The 16,018-nt window shown below is 49.7% G+C and overlaps 1 protein-coding gene across 1 annotated transcript in view; it reads right to left on the bottom strand.

Moving 5' to 3' along the window:
* The window catches only part of CSNK1D (casein kinase 1 delta), a 40,406-nt gene extending 24,824 nt beyond the window's left edge, over positions 1-15,582 (bottom strand). Inside the window, exon 1 of the mRNA XM_069953537.1 lies at positions 15,564-15,582. The gene's annotated coding sequence lies outside the window, so the exon portion shown is untranslated. The remainder of the gene's footprint in view (positions 1-15,563) is intronic.
* Positions 15,583-16,018: the final 436 nt, after the last annotated feature.

Below are 16,018 nucleotides of genomic sequence, written 5' to 3' on the forward strand. Positions count from 1 at the left end.
TCTAGAGACAATCAGCGAGAAGCTGGGAGACCAGCGGATGGAGAGGAGGTACAGGGTAAAGATGGCATGCGGACAGTAAGTAAGACACTGTATTAGCCGGCAGCCTTGTATCTCACTGTAAGCTATCTGACAAAACCAGCAGAAGGAAGCCATGTGTAATGTGGTGTAGTATCCTCACATTGGGCAGCCCAGGGGTCAACAAATATAGCCGAGAGGTTTGTGTAGGGCTGTATTATCTACACCTGTCATAACCTACTGTAGGTAACCCAATAGAGGTGCCTGTCTGCATAGTCTGTGACCGTCATGCTTGTTCCAGGGACTGTAAGTGGACCTTATCCACCTGCCACAGAAGGCCTATATAGGTATGTCCTTGTCTGTATTGATGTTGTCCTTACAGGTTAGCTGAATGTCAACCACAGCTATGTGAGAGAACAAAGCCAAGAAGCAATGTCTGAGGTGATACTAGTGGCCTCTTAGCAGAAAAAGTACTGAGGCCAGGACGCTGAGCGGCTTTATCAGTCAAAAGACAGGTTTGAAGGATCCATAGCAATGCCGCTAACTGTGACAAAAAGGATGATGTGATATATGATTTCCATGAAAAGGCTTTGAAACCTTAGGTGATGTATAGTTTACAACTTGTTTTTATATCTATGGTGGTTATTTTATCTATAATATGTGATGATCTCAGTGACACAAGACAATTCAGTAAGATCCAAATACACCAGTATTAATTGAACTTTTAATGCATGTTATTAGTAATATGTAATATAGTATATGATTATTTACAGGAAGAGATGTGACCAGTCATTAGACCTGTGTAATCTGATCATTAATATGTTTTCTAGGTACAAAATGAGGTAAAAAGATTTAAGAGATAAAGTGGAAATCCAGAGAATCCCATAAGATTGTGAAGCTTCACTGACTGGTTATTATAAGTGAATCTAATGGTTACATACAGTGGGGGAAAAAAGTATTTAGTCAGTCACCAATAGTGCAAGTTCTCCCACTTAAAAAGATGAGAGAGGCCTGTAATTGACACCATATGTAGACCTCAACTATGGGAGAAAAAATGAAAAAACAAATCCCGAAAATCACATTGTCTGATTTTGTAAGATTTTTTTTGCAAATTATGGTGGAAAATAAGTATTTGGTCAGTAACAAAATTTCATCTCAATACTTTGTTATATATCCTTTGTTGGCAATGACAGAGGTCAAACGTTTTCTGTAAGTCTTCACAAGGTTGGCACACACTGTTGGTATGTTGGCCCATTCCTCCATGCAGATCTCCTCTAGAGCAGTGATGTTTTGCGGCTGTCGCTTGGCAACACAGACTTTCAACTCCCTCCAAAGGTTTTCTATAGGGTTGAGATCTGGAGACTGGCTAGGCCACTCCAGGACCTTGAAATGCTTCTTATGAAGCCACTCCTTCGTTGCCCTGGCGGTGTGCTTTGGATCATTGTCATGTTGAAAAACCCAGCCACGTTTCATCTTCAATGCCCTTGCTGATGGAAGGAGGTTTGCACTCAAAATCTCACAATACATTGCCCCATTCATTCTTTCATGTACCCGGATCAGTCGTCCTGGCCCCTTTGCAGAGAAACAGCCCCAAAGCATGATGTTTCCACCCCCCATGCTTTACAGTAGGTATGGTGTTTGATGAATGCAACTCAGTATTCTTTTTCCTCCAAACACGACAAGTTGTGTTTCTACCAAACAGTCCCACTTTGGTTTCATCAGACCATAGGACATTCTCCCAATACTCTTTTGGATCATCCAAATGCTCTCTAGCAAACTTCAGACGGGCCCGGACATGTACTGGCTTAAGCAGTGGGACACGTCTGGCACTGCAGGATCTGAGTCCCTGGCGGCGTAGTGTGTTACTAATGGTAGGCTTTGTTACATTGGTCCCAGCTCTCTGCAGTTCATTCACTAGATCCCCCTGTGTGGTTCTGGGATTTTTGCTCACCGTTCTTGTGATTATTTTGACCCCACGGGGTGAGATTTTGCGTGGAGCCCCAGATCGAGGGAGATTATCAGTGGTCTTGTATGTCTTCCATTTTCTAATTATTGCTCCCACAGTTGATTTCTTCACTCCAAGCTGGTTGCCTATTGCAGATTCAGTCTTCCCAGCCTGGTGCAGGGCTACAATTTTGGTTCTGGTTTCCTTTGACAGCTCTTTGGTCTTCACCATAGTGGAGTTTGGAGTCTGACTGTTTGAGGGCGTGCACAGGTGTCTTTTTATACTGATAACAAGTTTAAACAGGTGCCATTACTACAGGTTATGAGTGGAGGAAAGAGGAGACTCTTAAAGTTACAGGTCTGTGAGAGCCAGAAATCTTGATTGTTTGTAGGTGACCAAATACTTATTTTCCACCATAATTTGCAAATAAATTCTTACAAAATCAGACAATGTGATTTTCGGGATTTGTTTTCTCATTTTGTCTCTCATAGTTGAGGTCTACCTATGATGTAAATTACAGACGCCTCTCATCTTTTTAAGTGGGAAAACTTGCACTATTGGTGACTAACTAAATACTTTTTTTCCCCACTGTGTATATACATATATATGTATATATTTATATATATGAGATGTATATACACACTTATCCTTTGTAGATTTCTTAATTTTTTAAAGAAAACACTAAACACTTACTAACTTAAAGTGACACTGTCACCCTCTATTTGCATTTTGAATGCTCTCCACAGGTGTAAAGGGTAAATATTACAGCTTTCATTACTTATTTTATATTATACCTCATGGTGCTTGTTCTGGTAAAAAGTAGTTTTTATCACCTGTGGATTGGTATATGTGGGCGGGGGCTCACGGCTTATGTGCCACATCGCACCACCCCTAGCGCCACTTAGCCCCCATCCGTGATGTCATCGCTGCATAGGCCCCGCCCCTCAGCAGCCATTGGAAGGGCCAGCCTAAAGCTCTAGGCCCCACCCCCCTAGCTTGTCCCACACCAATGGCTGCTGAGGGCGCAGGGCCTATGCGGCGATGACGTCACAGATGGAGGTGGGGCTAAGTGGCGCTAGGGGCGGGGCTATGTGGCTCATAGCCCGTGAGGCCCCGCCCACATATACCAATCCACAGGTGATAAAAACGACTTTTTACCAGAACAAGCACCATGAGGTGTGATATAAAATAATTAATGAAAGCTGTAACATTTACACTTTACACCTGTGTAGAGCAGTCAAAATGCAAATTGGGGGTGACAGTGTCACTTTAAAAAACGCTGACTACTGATGCCACTAATTGACAGTGATGGACTGACAACTGATTCCACAGATTAACTCTGACAGATGGCCAAGATAAAGAATGGATTTTTTTTTTTTTTAGATTTTTGTCACACAAAAAAAAACTAACGGGGGTGTGGCTAGCTATGGCTGTGTGAGGACGCATCCCTCTGAGCTCCTCCAGACCCAGACCTGCATCCATAGGCATCGGCCCTGATAAACATGGGGAAAACAACCAGAAAGAACAGGGGACACTCCTCTACCCGTGCCCCTTCCCCCCAGGGGGTTATTGAATCTTATTTAGTGCGCCTGGAGGCGCCCTCCTCCTCACAAGAGATGGGGCCGCATGGCTCTGAAAATGGCTGCTGCCATACCGCCATGGTACCTGGCTCTCCTGCTCCGGCCCTACAAGGTCCTCCACGGCTGCGGCGCTACACAGTGCATCTGATGAAGCGGACATCCCTCTGCAGCAGCTGTGGCAAGCCGTCCTGCTCCCATCCCAGCTGCAGGCGCCGCCTAACATGTGCTCATCATGGGGCAGCTCCCCCCTCACAATCCCCCTGCTGTTACTCACACTGTGGCCCTCATTCATGCTCCTGCTGCAGTTACATCCCCTAAGAGCCTCGCTATCTCCCCTAGGAGATTACCAGATATACCTATATCTCTGGACCATACTTTCCCTATTTTCCGGGCACACAGTCAACCTGAGGTGTCTGTGATTCCAGGACTGTCGCTACCTCTGTCTTCCGGTTACCCTGCAGCTTTGGATGATAATAGACCAGCCTCACTAGCGGATCTCAGAGTGCTTACCCAGTCTCCTCCAACCAAGAATGATATTTCCGTTTTAGCCAAACAGTTGGTAGATTAACCCCTTCGTGCTGCAGCTAGTTTGGGCCTTAATGACCAGGCTAATTTTTCAAAATCTGACCTGTCTCACTTTATGCTCTTATAGCTCAGTGATGCTTTAACGTATGCTAGCGATTCCGAGATTGTTTTTTCGTGACATATGGCACTTTATGTTAGTGGCAAAATTTGGTCACTATTTTGTGTGTTTTTTGTGAAAAACATCAAAATATCATGAAAAATTGAAAAAATTTGCATTTTATGAACTTTGAAATTCTCTGCTTCTAAAAAAAGAAAGTCGTAGCACATAAATTAGTTACTAAGTCACATTACCAATATGTCTTCTTTATTCTGGCATAATTTGGTAAACATATTTTACTTTTTTAGGGTGTTATGGGGCTTAGAAATTTATCAGCAAATTATCACATTTTCGTGAAACTGATTTTTTTAGGGACCAGTTCTTTTTTTAAATGGATTTAGAAGTCTGGTATCCTGAAAACCCCCATAAGTGACCCCATTTTGGAAACTACACACCTTAAAGAATTAATCTAGGGGTATAATGAGCATTTTAACCCTACAGGGGCTGGAGGAAAGTATTCACAATTAGGCAGTAAAAAAATTGAAAATTTTAATTTTCCAATAATATATAAGTTTAGATTAAAGTTTCTCATTTTCAAAAGGAATATGAGACAAAAAGCACCCCAAAATTTGTAATGCAGGTTCTCTTGAGTACAACGGTACCCCATATGTGGGCGTAAACCACTGTATGGGCACACAGCAGGGCTCAGAAGGAAGGGAGCGCCAATTAGCTTTTCCAATGCAGATTTTGCTGAAGAAGTTTCTGAGCGCCAGGTGCGTTTGTAGTGCCCCTGTAGTGTCAGCAGAGAGAAAACCCCCCATAAGTCACCCCATTTTGGAAAGTACACCCCTCAAAGAATTCATCTTGGTGTGTGGTGACCATTTTGACCCCACAGGTATTACAGGAAAGTATTCAAAAGAAGACAGTAAAAATGAAAAACTTGAATTCTTCCAATAATATGTTCGTTTAGTTTGAAATTTCTCAATTTCACGAGGAACAAGAGGAAAAAAGTACCCCAAAATTTGTAACGCAGGTTTTCCTGAGTACAATGGTACCCCATATGTGGGCATAAACCACTGCATGGGCACACAGGAGGGCTCAGAAGGGAAGGAGCGCCAATTAGCTTTTTCAATGCAGATTTTGCTGCAGAAGTTTCCGAGCGCCAGGTGCGTTTGCAGAGCCCCTGTAGTGTCCGTAGAAGAGAACCCCCCCAAAAGTCACTCCATTTTGGAAAGTGCACCCCTCAAAGTATTCATCTTGGTGTGTGGTGACCATTTTGACCCCACAGGTATTAGAGGAAAGTATTCAAAAGTAGACAGTAAAAATGAAAAACTCAAATTTTTCCAATATTATGTTCTTTTAGTTTGAAATTTCTCAATTTCACGAGGAACAAGAGGAAAAAAGTACCACAAAATTTGTAACGCAGGTTCTCCTGAGTACAATGGTACCCCATATGTGGGCGTAAACCACTGTATGGGCACACAGCGGGGCTCAAAAGGGAAGGAGCGCCAATTAGCTTTTTCAATGCAGATTTTGCTGAAGAAGTTTCTGAGCGCCAGGTGCGTTTGCAGCGCCCCTGTAGTGCTAGCGGAGTAACATCTCGCCATAAGTCACTCCATTTTGGAAAGTGCACCCCTCATAGAATTTATTTTGGGGTGTGGTGAGCATTTTGACCCCACAGGTATTTGAGGAAAGTATTCAAAAGTAGACAGTAAAAATGAAAAACTCGAATTTTTCCAATAATATGTTCCTTTAGTTTGAAATTTCTCAATTTCACGAGGAACAGGAGAGAAATGTCACCCCAATATATGTAAAGCAGGTTCTCCTGAGTAGAACGGTACCCCATATGTGGGCATAAACCACTGCATGGGCACACAGCCGGGCTCAGAAGGGAAGGAGCGCCAATTAGCATTTTCAGTGCAGATTTTTCTGAAGAAGTTTCTGAGCGCCAGGTGCGTTTGCTGAGCCCCTGTAGTGTCAGCAGAATAGATTCCCCCCAAAAGTCACCACATCTTGGAAAAAGCACCCCTTAAAGAATTCATCTTGGGGTGTGGTGACCATTTTTACCCCACAGGTATTAGAGGAAAGTATTCAAAATTGGCCAGTAAAAATGAAAAACTCGAATTTTTCCAATAATATGTTGGTTTAGTTTGAAATTTCTCAATTTGACGAGGAACAGGAGAGAAAACGTACCCCAAAATCTGTAACGCAGGTTCTCCTGAGTAAAACGGTACCTCATATGTGGGCATAAACCACTGTATGGGCACACAGCAGGGCTCAGAAGGGAAGGAGCGCCAATTTACAGGAGCAAAACCGCAGCTAGTAATGGTTATTAGAATAGCGCAGTTACTAAAATAAAATAAAAAAAATGAGATTACAGGTAATGTGGGGTGGTTACGGGCAACCAGGGGTGGTTATGGGCAACCTGAGGTGGTTACAGGTAATCTGAGGTGGTTACGGACAACATGGGGTGGTCACGGGCAACCTGCTGTGGTTACAGGCAACGTGGGGTGGTTACAGGCAACGCGGGGTGGTTACGGGCAACGTGTGGTGGCTATGGGCAACGTGTGGTGGTCACGGGCAACCTGCTGTGGTTACGGCAATGTGGGGTGGTTACAGGCAACGTGGGCTGGTTACAGGCATTGTGGGCTAGTTACAGGCAACGTGGGCTGGTTACAGGCAACGTGGGCTGGTTACAGGCAACGTGGGCTGGTAACGGGCAACGTGGGCTGGTTACGGGCAACCTGCTGTGCTTACAGACAATCTGGGATGGTTACGGGAAACGTGGGGTGGTTACGGGCAACCTGCAGTGCTTACAGACAATCTGGGGTGGATACGGGCAACGTGGGGTGGTTACGGGCAACCTGCAATGCTTACAGACAATCTGGGGTGGTTACAGGCAACGTTGGCTGGTTACGGGCAACCTGCAGTGCTTACAGACAATCTGAGGTGGATACGGGCAACGTGGGGTGGTTACGCGCAACCTGCAGTGCTTACTGACAATCTGGGGTGGTTACGGGCAACGTGGGGTGGTTACGGGCAATGTGGGGTGGTTACGGATAAACTGAAGTTCTTATAGGCAATCTGGGGTGGGTACCTGTAATCTGACATGGGCACCGCAATCTGGAGGGGGTCATTGGCAATTTGGGGTGGTCAGAGGCAAGGTGCGGTGGTCAGAGGCAACGTGCGGTGGTCAGAAGCGACGTGCGGTGGTCAGAGGCATTGTGGCGTGGTCAGAGGCATCGTGGCGTGGTCAGAGGCATCGTGGCGTGGTCAGAGGCATCGTGGCGTGGTCAGAGGCAACGCGCAGTGGTTACGTGCAATCTGGGGGGGTTACATGTAATCTGGCATGATTACGGGGAACCTGGGGGGGTTATGTGCAACCTGGAGGGGTTACAGACAATCTGGGATTGTTACTGATAAACTGAAGTGCTTATAGGTAATCTGGGGTGGGTACATGTAATTTGGGGTGGTTACGGGCAATCTGGAGGGGGTCACTGGCAATTTGCGGTGGTTACGGGCAACGTGCGGTGGTTACGGGCAACGTGCGGTGGTTACGGACAACGTGCGGTGGTTACGGGCAACGTGCGGTGGTTACGGGCAACGTGCGGTGGTTACGGACAACGTGCGGTGGTTACGGGCAACGTGCGGTGGTTACGGGTAATCTGGGGAGGGGTTAGGGGTAATTTGGGAGTAAACTGCAATTATTACTATAATAAAAAGTGTGTGTTTTATTTTTTTGTATGTTTGTCACTTTTTGTACTTTACATATTCATTTTCACTGTATTACTATGATTACTGTGATATTTTCTATCTCAGTAATTATAGTTCAGTGGCAGAGACCAAATTGCATGCGCACTTCATAACCAGCCAGGACGTCGAGGAGGAAGGAGCTCCGTGGATCCGGTGAGTATATGGGGAAGGGGGGGTGACTGGGGGACGGGGGTGACAGGGGGGGTGACTGGGGGACGGGGGTGACAGGGGGGGGTGGGGGGCGACTTGGGGGGTGGGGGGACATCACTTTTTATCCCCTGTCACCAATCATTTATGGTGACAAGGGATAAAAAGTGCCGGGAGCACATGGTACAAGCGATCAGCGGTATATAGTATATACCGCTGATCGCTTGTACCGGGACCCCACAGGGGGGTCCCCGATGACTGCCCCATGCTCTCCGCTACCTCCGGTGGCGGAGAGCATGGGGCTTTCATTCATTTTAACTTTTTAATCGCTGTGAACCGACGTTAGTCGGTTCACAGCGATGGCGGCGGCCATCTTGGAAATGATGGCCGCCGGGGGAGGGGGGTTAGTTATCGGGGCACTAGGGGGGTCTGATCTGGGGTCTGATATACACTTATTTCATCTCCCCCCGCCGTAGATTCACGGCGGGGGGAGATGAAAGGCGGCGGCGGCACCGGTAATCCCCTTTACCGACGGCCGCCGCTATAACGTTAATAGCGGCGATCGTCGGTAAGGGGGGGGGGGCGGGACGGACCTCACACACTGCCCCAACCCCTCAGCTACCTCCGGTAGCCGGGGGGATGGGGTGGGGGCCGTCCCGGCCCCGCAGCCTTATTCTCTGCCATCGCCGTAAAAAGCTGATGGCAGCAGAATAAGGACCATTAGTGACCGCCGTAGAAAGCCGTATCGGCGGTCACTAAGGGGTTAATGTAAACAAGAGTTTACACAATTCCGCAATGAGCTTACTGCTGTCTCCACTTTAGTGGATGGCCTGGAAACTGCTCAAACAACTGCTACCACGCTCTTTACTCTACAAACTACAGTTCAGCTGCATTCTGAACAGCTATTCGTCCTACAACAACACACAGGGGTGATTCTAGCCTCTCTGCTGCCCGAGGCGAACTATAGAATGACGCCCCCCCCCCCCGTCAATCCGCCCACATTATAATCCACTACTGCCCCCCCCCCCCTTACTGCTGTCCCCAATAAACATAATGTTTGGTCCCTTTCTGCACAGAGGATGTCAGGAGAGGAGGGGGCTGACTTTATAGGAGAGGTCCCAGCAGCACAGAGGATGTCAGGAGAGGAGGGGGCTAATCCTATAGGAGAGGTCCCAGCAGCACAGAGGATGTCAGGAGAGGAGGGGGCTAATCCTATAGGAGAGGTCCCAGCAGCACAGAGGATGTCAGGAGATAAGGGTGCTAATCCTATAGGAGAGGTCCCAGCAGCACAGAGGATGTCAGGAGAGGAGGGTGCTAATCCTATAGGAGAAGTCCCAGCAGCACAGAGGATGTCAGGAGAGGAGGGTGCTGATCTTTTAGGAGAGGTCACAGCAGCACAGAGGATGTCAGGAGAGGAGGGTGCTGATCTTTTAGGAGATGGTCCCCCTCTTCCCCCCTTATAGATGGTCCCCCTCTTCCCCCCCTTATAGATGGTCCCCCTCTTCCCCCCCTTATAGATGGTCCCCCCCCCTTATAGATGGTCCCCCTCTCCCCCCCCCCCCTTATAGATGGTCCCCCTCTCCCCCCTCCCTTATAGATGGTCCCCCTCTCCCCCCTCCCTTATAGATGGTCCCCCTCTCCCCCCTCCCTTATAGATGGTCCCCCTCTTTCCCCTCCCTTATAGATGGTCCCCCCTCTTCCCCCCCCTTATAGATGGTCCACCTCTTCCCTCTCTCCCCCCCCTTATAGATGGTCCCCCTCTCCCCCCCCCTTATAGATGGTCCCCCTCTTCCCTCTCTCCCCCCCTTATAGATGGTCCCCCCTCTCCCCCCCCCCTTATAGATGGTCCCCCTCTTCCCCCCCCTTATAGATGGTCCCCTCTCCCTTATAGATGGTCCCCCTCTCCCCCCTCCCTTATAGATGCCCCCTTATAGATGGTCCCTTTCTTTCCCCCTCCCTTATAGATGGTCCCCCTCTTCCCCCCCCCTTATAGATGGTCCCCCTCTTCCCCCCCCTTATAGACAGTCCCCCTCCCGCCCCTCCCTTATAGATGGTCCCCCCCCTTATAGATGGTCGCCCTCTTTCCCCCCTCCCTTATAGATGGCCCCCCCTTATAGATGGTCCCCCTCTTTCCCCCCTCCCTTATAGATGGTCCCCTTCCCCCCCCCTATAGATGGTCCCCCTCTCCCCCTCCCTTATAGATGGTCCCCCCTTATAGATGGTCCCCCTCTTCCCCCCCTACCTTATAGATGGTCCCCCTCTCCCCCCTCCCTTATAGATGGTCCCCCTCTTTCCCCTCCCTTATAGATGGTCCCCCTCTTCCCCCCCCCTTATAGATGATCCCCCTCTTCCCCCCCCCTTATAGATGGTCCCCCTCTTCCCTCTCTCCCCCCCTTATAGATGGTCCCCCTCTCCCCCCCCCCCCTTATAGATGGTCCCCCTCTCCCCCCCCCTTATAGATGGTCCCCCTCTCCCCCCCCCCCCTTATAGATGGTCCCCCTCTTCCCCCCCCCTTATAGATGGTCCCCCTCTCCCCCTCCCTTATAGATGGTCCCCTCTCCCTTATAGATGGTCCCCCTCCCCCCTTATACATGGTCCCCCTCTCCCCCCTCCCTTATAGATGCCCCCTTATAGATGGTCCCCCTCTTTCCCCCTCCCTTATAGATGGTCCCCCTCTTCCCCCCCCTTATAGATGGTCCCCCTCTTTCCCCCTCCCTTATAGATGGTCCCCCTCTTCCCCCCCTTATAGATGGTCCCACTCTCCCCCCCCCTTATAGACAGTCCCCCTCCCTTATAGATGGTCCCCCTCTCCCCCCCCCCTTATAGACAGTCCCCCTCCCTTATAGATGGTCCCCCTCTTTCCCCCCTCCCTTATAGATGGTCCCCCCCTTATAGATGGTCCCCCTCTTTCCCCCCTCCCTTATAGATGGTCCCCTTCCCCCCCCTATAGATGGTCCCCCCTCTTCCCTCTCCCCCTCCCTTATAGATGGTCCCCCTCTTTCCCCCCTCCCTTATAGATGGTCCCCTTCCCCCCCTACCTTATAGATGGTCCCCCTCTCCCCTCTCCCCCCCCCCCCCCCTGCACAGCAGATAAAACAAAAACAAAAAACAGCACACAACTCACCTGCCCTCCGTTCCCCCGTCGAGCCTCTCTGGTCTGGTCCCGGCTGATGTGCGGCTGCCGGGGGTGTCCCGTCCTATCCCCGGCAGCGTGCGCATCAGAGAGCTCCCCGTGTGCCTGTGGCTGTGACTTCCGGCGCACGGGGATCTCTCTGATGCGCGCGCTGCCGGAGACAGGATGGGACACCTCCGGCAGCCGCACATCAGCCGGGGGACTAAGGCTGCATTCCCACGTTCCGTGATCCTGACGGATCACGGACGTGGAATGCATTTACCGGAGTCCCCCCGCGCCCGGACAGCATCTGTAATGAGATGCTGGGAGTGGGGGAGACTGTATTCATAAGCGCCGCGCGGCTGATTCATTACAGCGCGGCGCTTATGAATACAGTCTCCCCTGCTCACAGCATCTCATTACAGATGCTGTCCGGGCGCGGGGGGACTCCGGTACATGGTACGATCAGTGGCGGATTATAATGTGGGCGGCCGCCCGAACCGCCCATATTATAATCTGCCACTGAATGCCACCCCCATGAAGACAGCTGGTGGCGCCGCCTGAGGCAGACGACTCAGGTCGCCTCATGATTGCGGCGCCCCTGACAACACATGGACGATATTGAGAATCACAGTAGGCGTAACAACCTCAGGATCCTTGGGCTACTTGAATCTGTGGCCTCCTCAGACTTATTCGCTGTTCTGTCCAGTATCTTCAACGACCTTCTGGAACAACCGCCTAATACGCACATCGAAATAGATAGGGCGCATAGAGCATTACGACCCCCCCAGCTGAGACGACCAGAGACGTTATATGTCGGGTCCACTTCTACTCTACCAAAGATGAGATCCTCCAAAGAGCTCGCAAACGTCGCGCCATTACTTACAGAGGAGCACGCCTGCTTATTCTACAAGACCTCTCCCACTACACTTTGGCCCAAAGAGCTATCCCAGTGCTGGATATTTTACGTGATCGTAATATCCCCTTTCGTTGGGGGTTCCCTTTTGCTCTGATCGCCCGCCTAGATGGTCGGGTCCATACCCTTCGTGCACCCAAGGACCTACCGGGTTTCCTGCAGGAGTTAAATATCTCTGGTGTTGTTCTGCCTGAGTGGCCCACTCTACTATCCTCTGCTAGGAATGCCAAAAGGCCTCTCTCACCATGATCCTCCACGCTCTCTGCTTCTGGTCCCCCCTCAAGACCCCTCAGTCGAAGGAGCCCTCGTCATCGCTTGTCAGCCTCAACTTCTAGGTCCCCTTCCCGTCCAGACACCCAGGACAGTGTTCCATGAACTAAGGACATAGGCAAGCCCTGAGTCCCCTCCTTGCATCAGTACCCCCGTTAGGTTACTATTTCACGGACCAAGGAGGGCCCAATCAACAATGTAAACGAGCGCCGATCTGCTAGATCGACGCTTGTTTACTGGGCCTATTCCATGTCCCGATGATCTTTGAGCAAGGGCTGCAGGGACATTATTACCGATGTCCTTGCAGCCCTTGCAGCATACATTACCTGTCAGGTCTTCTGCTCCGCTCCGTCTTCCTCCACGGGTCCCGCGCGCTCTAGCTTCAGAATGGCCTGTCAGCTGACAGGCCACTCAGCTGAGTGATTGGCTGAGCGCTCCGTCAGCTGACAGTCCATTCTGAAGCTAGAGAGCGCGGGACCCGGGGAGGAAGACGGAGCGGAGCAGAAGACCTGACAGGTAATGTATGCTGCTGCTGCATCTCAAATCGTCGGTCACCCGCCGTGCACCGCTATTCAACCGTAGCGATGCACGGCGGGGGAACAATGATTTTAATTCTGGCCCTAAATGAACGATCAGCCGATGACACAATCATCGGCTGATCGTTCTCTCTATTTCACCGAGCGATAATCGGCCGAATGGGGCCGATTCAGCCGATTATCGTTACTGTGGAAAAGGGCCCTTATTGTGTTCATTGTTTATTTGTTTGTTGGCCATAGTATGCCTCACTATTGTTTGCATTTCAACATCTGGGTCTGTGGGAAGATTCCTATGTTTGTGTACCCGCATGCCTACCTGTTTCTTCCCCCCCGTAGGTGGGAAACCCAGTCTGGGAACTCCCAGGGCTGGTAGTACTCGACTTAGAGTAGCTTTAGATAACGCTGCAGTATTATTCTCACTGCTGATTCTTTTTATGTTTGTTTTCATGTATTGTATTGTTTTTCTTACCCTGACTGTTTTTCTCTTATCCTATAAGTTGGTTCCTGTCTGGCCTCACTCCGTTACTTTCTGAAGATCGCCGAAACTGCCCGATCCCGCCCTCTTCTATGCATGGCGGACCTTCATGTAGCATCCTATAATGCGAGGGGACTGAACACACCCCAGAAGAGGTCCCAGGTCCTTCTTTCACTTCCACTGTCGCAAGGTACACATTCTCTGCTTACAGGAGACACATTTCAAGTCTGGTTATGCCCCTACCATGCGGACAGGCACTACACCCAATGGTTCTTTGCTAACAATCCCATTGCTAGGACTAAGGGTGTGGCTATAGCTATACATAAGAACCTACCATGCCAAATCATACACTGTACAGTAGACTCAGACGCACATTATCTTATACTTACACTCTCCATCAATGGCCATTTATTCACAATCATAAATGCTTACGCCCCAAACCATGATCAGGTCGCCTTTCTTACAAATTTAGTGGACCTCTCCCTCCCGTTGGTCAAGGGGACTGTACTTTTCTGTGGGGACTTTAATCTAACCTTAGATCCATCTCTGGATAACTCTACGGGTCACTCTTGCCTATCTTGCTGCTATTAAGAAGGTTAAGCGGGCCTTGCTCCAATTACAACTCTATGATGCATGACGGCTTCTGCATTTAGCTGACCGTGATTAAAGTTTCTTCTCCAACCCACATTGGACATATAGTCGCATTGACCATATCCTAGTCCAGCACAGTGCATTGCCGTTGCTGGCAACCGTTTCCATTGGCAACATACTGTGGTCAGACCATGCCCCAATATTCTGCTCTCTCACCCTGCCCTTCCTGTCCAAGAGCGCCTGGACTTGGCGATTGAATGAGTCCCAGCTTTTGGACACGGTGTGTTTCGCAGACTTAAAACAAACCATTCTGCACTTTCGTACTGATCCTGCGGCTGATACTACTTCTCCTATTATCCAATGGGAGGCGCTTAAATGCGTTCTCCGGGCGGTCCTAATAAAGCGCGGTTCCAGACTCAAACAGGAGAAAGTCACTTCTCTACAAAAAGTGCTTAATGGTGCGTTCACACCTACAGGATCTGCAGCTGATTTTCTGCAGCAGATTTCATTTAAATAACTGAACACAGCATCATATCTGCTGCAGATCTACTGCAGATCCTGTAGGTGTGAACGCACCCTAAAACTGTCTCTTCTTTGGAACTGGCCCACAAACGTGCCCTGTCCCTTTCTATACTAAGGGACCTGCAGACATGTTTTTTTTTGTGTTATCTGCTGGGGGGGGGGGGAGGGGGGATCAGCTATAAGGGGGGGAGGGGGACCAGCTATAAGGGGGAAGAGGGGGACCATCTCCTATAGGATTAGCACACTCCTCTACTGACATCCTCTGTGCTGCTGTGACCTCCCCTATAAGATCAGCACCCTCCTCTCCTGACATCCTCTGTGCTGCTGTGACCTCCCCTATAAGATCAGCCCCCTCCTCTCCTGACATCCTCTGTGATGCTGGGACGCTGGGACCTCCCCTATAAGATCAGCACCCTCCTCTCCTGACATCCTCTGTGCAGCAAGGGACCAAACATTATGTTTATTGGGGCCAGCAGGGAGGGGAGGCAGGCTGTGTTTATTGGGGACAGCATTTGCGGCGGCAGTAGTGGATTATAATGTGGGTGGATTGACCGGGAGGGGGGGGGGCCCAGGTTGGGTGGACAGCCCGGGGCCCAGGGTACATTTAATCCGCCACTGCATATGCAGAAGCATTCATTGGCCACCAGGAAGTCTAAATCAGTCATCAGTGACTGGCATTGTGTAGTATTTCTTAACAACTAATTGTTAATTTTTTTGGGGGGGAGGGGGTCGCGCCCTTTCATTTCTCAGAAAACAGCAGAAAACTCAGAATCGCAAGCCGGTTTCAGGTGGAGCTGGCTTATTTTATTTCTGTTTTTAGGCAACTCATTAGGGGGTGCACTGAACCTGGAGGCACTGCAATACCAGGTCAATGCCTGGAGAGGACAGAGCAAGCTCTTTTTCCATCTCTGTCTCTGTCTCTAATTCTGGCTGGCTGGCTGGCTAGCTACATATTAGTAACTATTTATTAAAGAGAATCTAGGGTGAATCCTCCCAGCTGGAGCCGTATGCAGAAGCATTCATTGGCCACCAGAAAGTCCAAATGAAACGATTTAAAAGGCACCTACCTCTCTACCTACCTGCTTGGTTGCCTGGCTGCAAACTGAGCTGCAGTCTTGCTGGCAGCTGTGTATGTCAGCACAGCCTTGGTGACATCACGTCCCGCGATGACATCACCAGCACTTGCCCGGCAGGCAAGTTGTAAACAACTCTGCCAGTTGGTTGCCATGGCAACAGAGACCAGCAAGTGTTGGCCACACAAACTTAAATTAGCAACGCCCAGCCTTCTATTTCGGGCTCCACCTGCGCACCCCACTCCAGCAGTGTTTCTTGCAAGTCGGTTTCAGGTGGAGCTGGCTTATTTTATTTCTGTTTTTAGGCAACTTATTAGGGGGTGCACTGAACCTGGAGGCACTGCAATACCAGGTCAATGCCTGGAGAGGACAGAGCAAGCTCTTGTTCCATCTCTGTCTCTGGCTGGCCAGCTACATATTAGTAACTATTCATCAAAGGAGACCTGTCACCCCCCATGCCG

This window comes from Dendropsophus ebraccatus, chromosome 14 (assembly GCF_027789765.1).
Source record: "Dendropsophus ebraccatus isolate aDenEbr1 chromosome 14, aDenEbr1.pat, whole genome shotgun sequence".
NCBI lineage: Eukaryota > Metazoa > Chordata > Amphibia > Anura > Hylidae > Dendropsophus > Dendropsophus ebraccatus.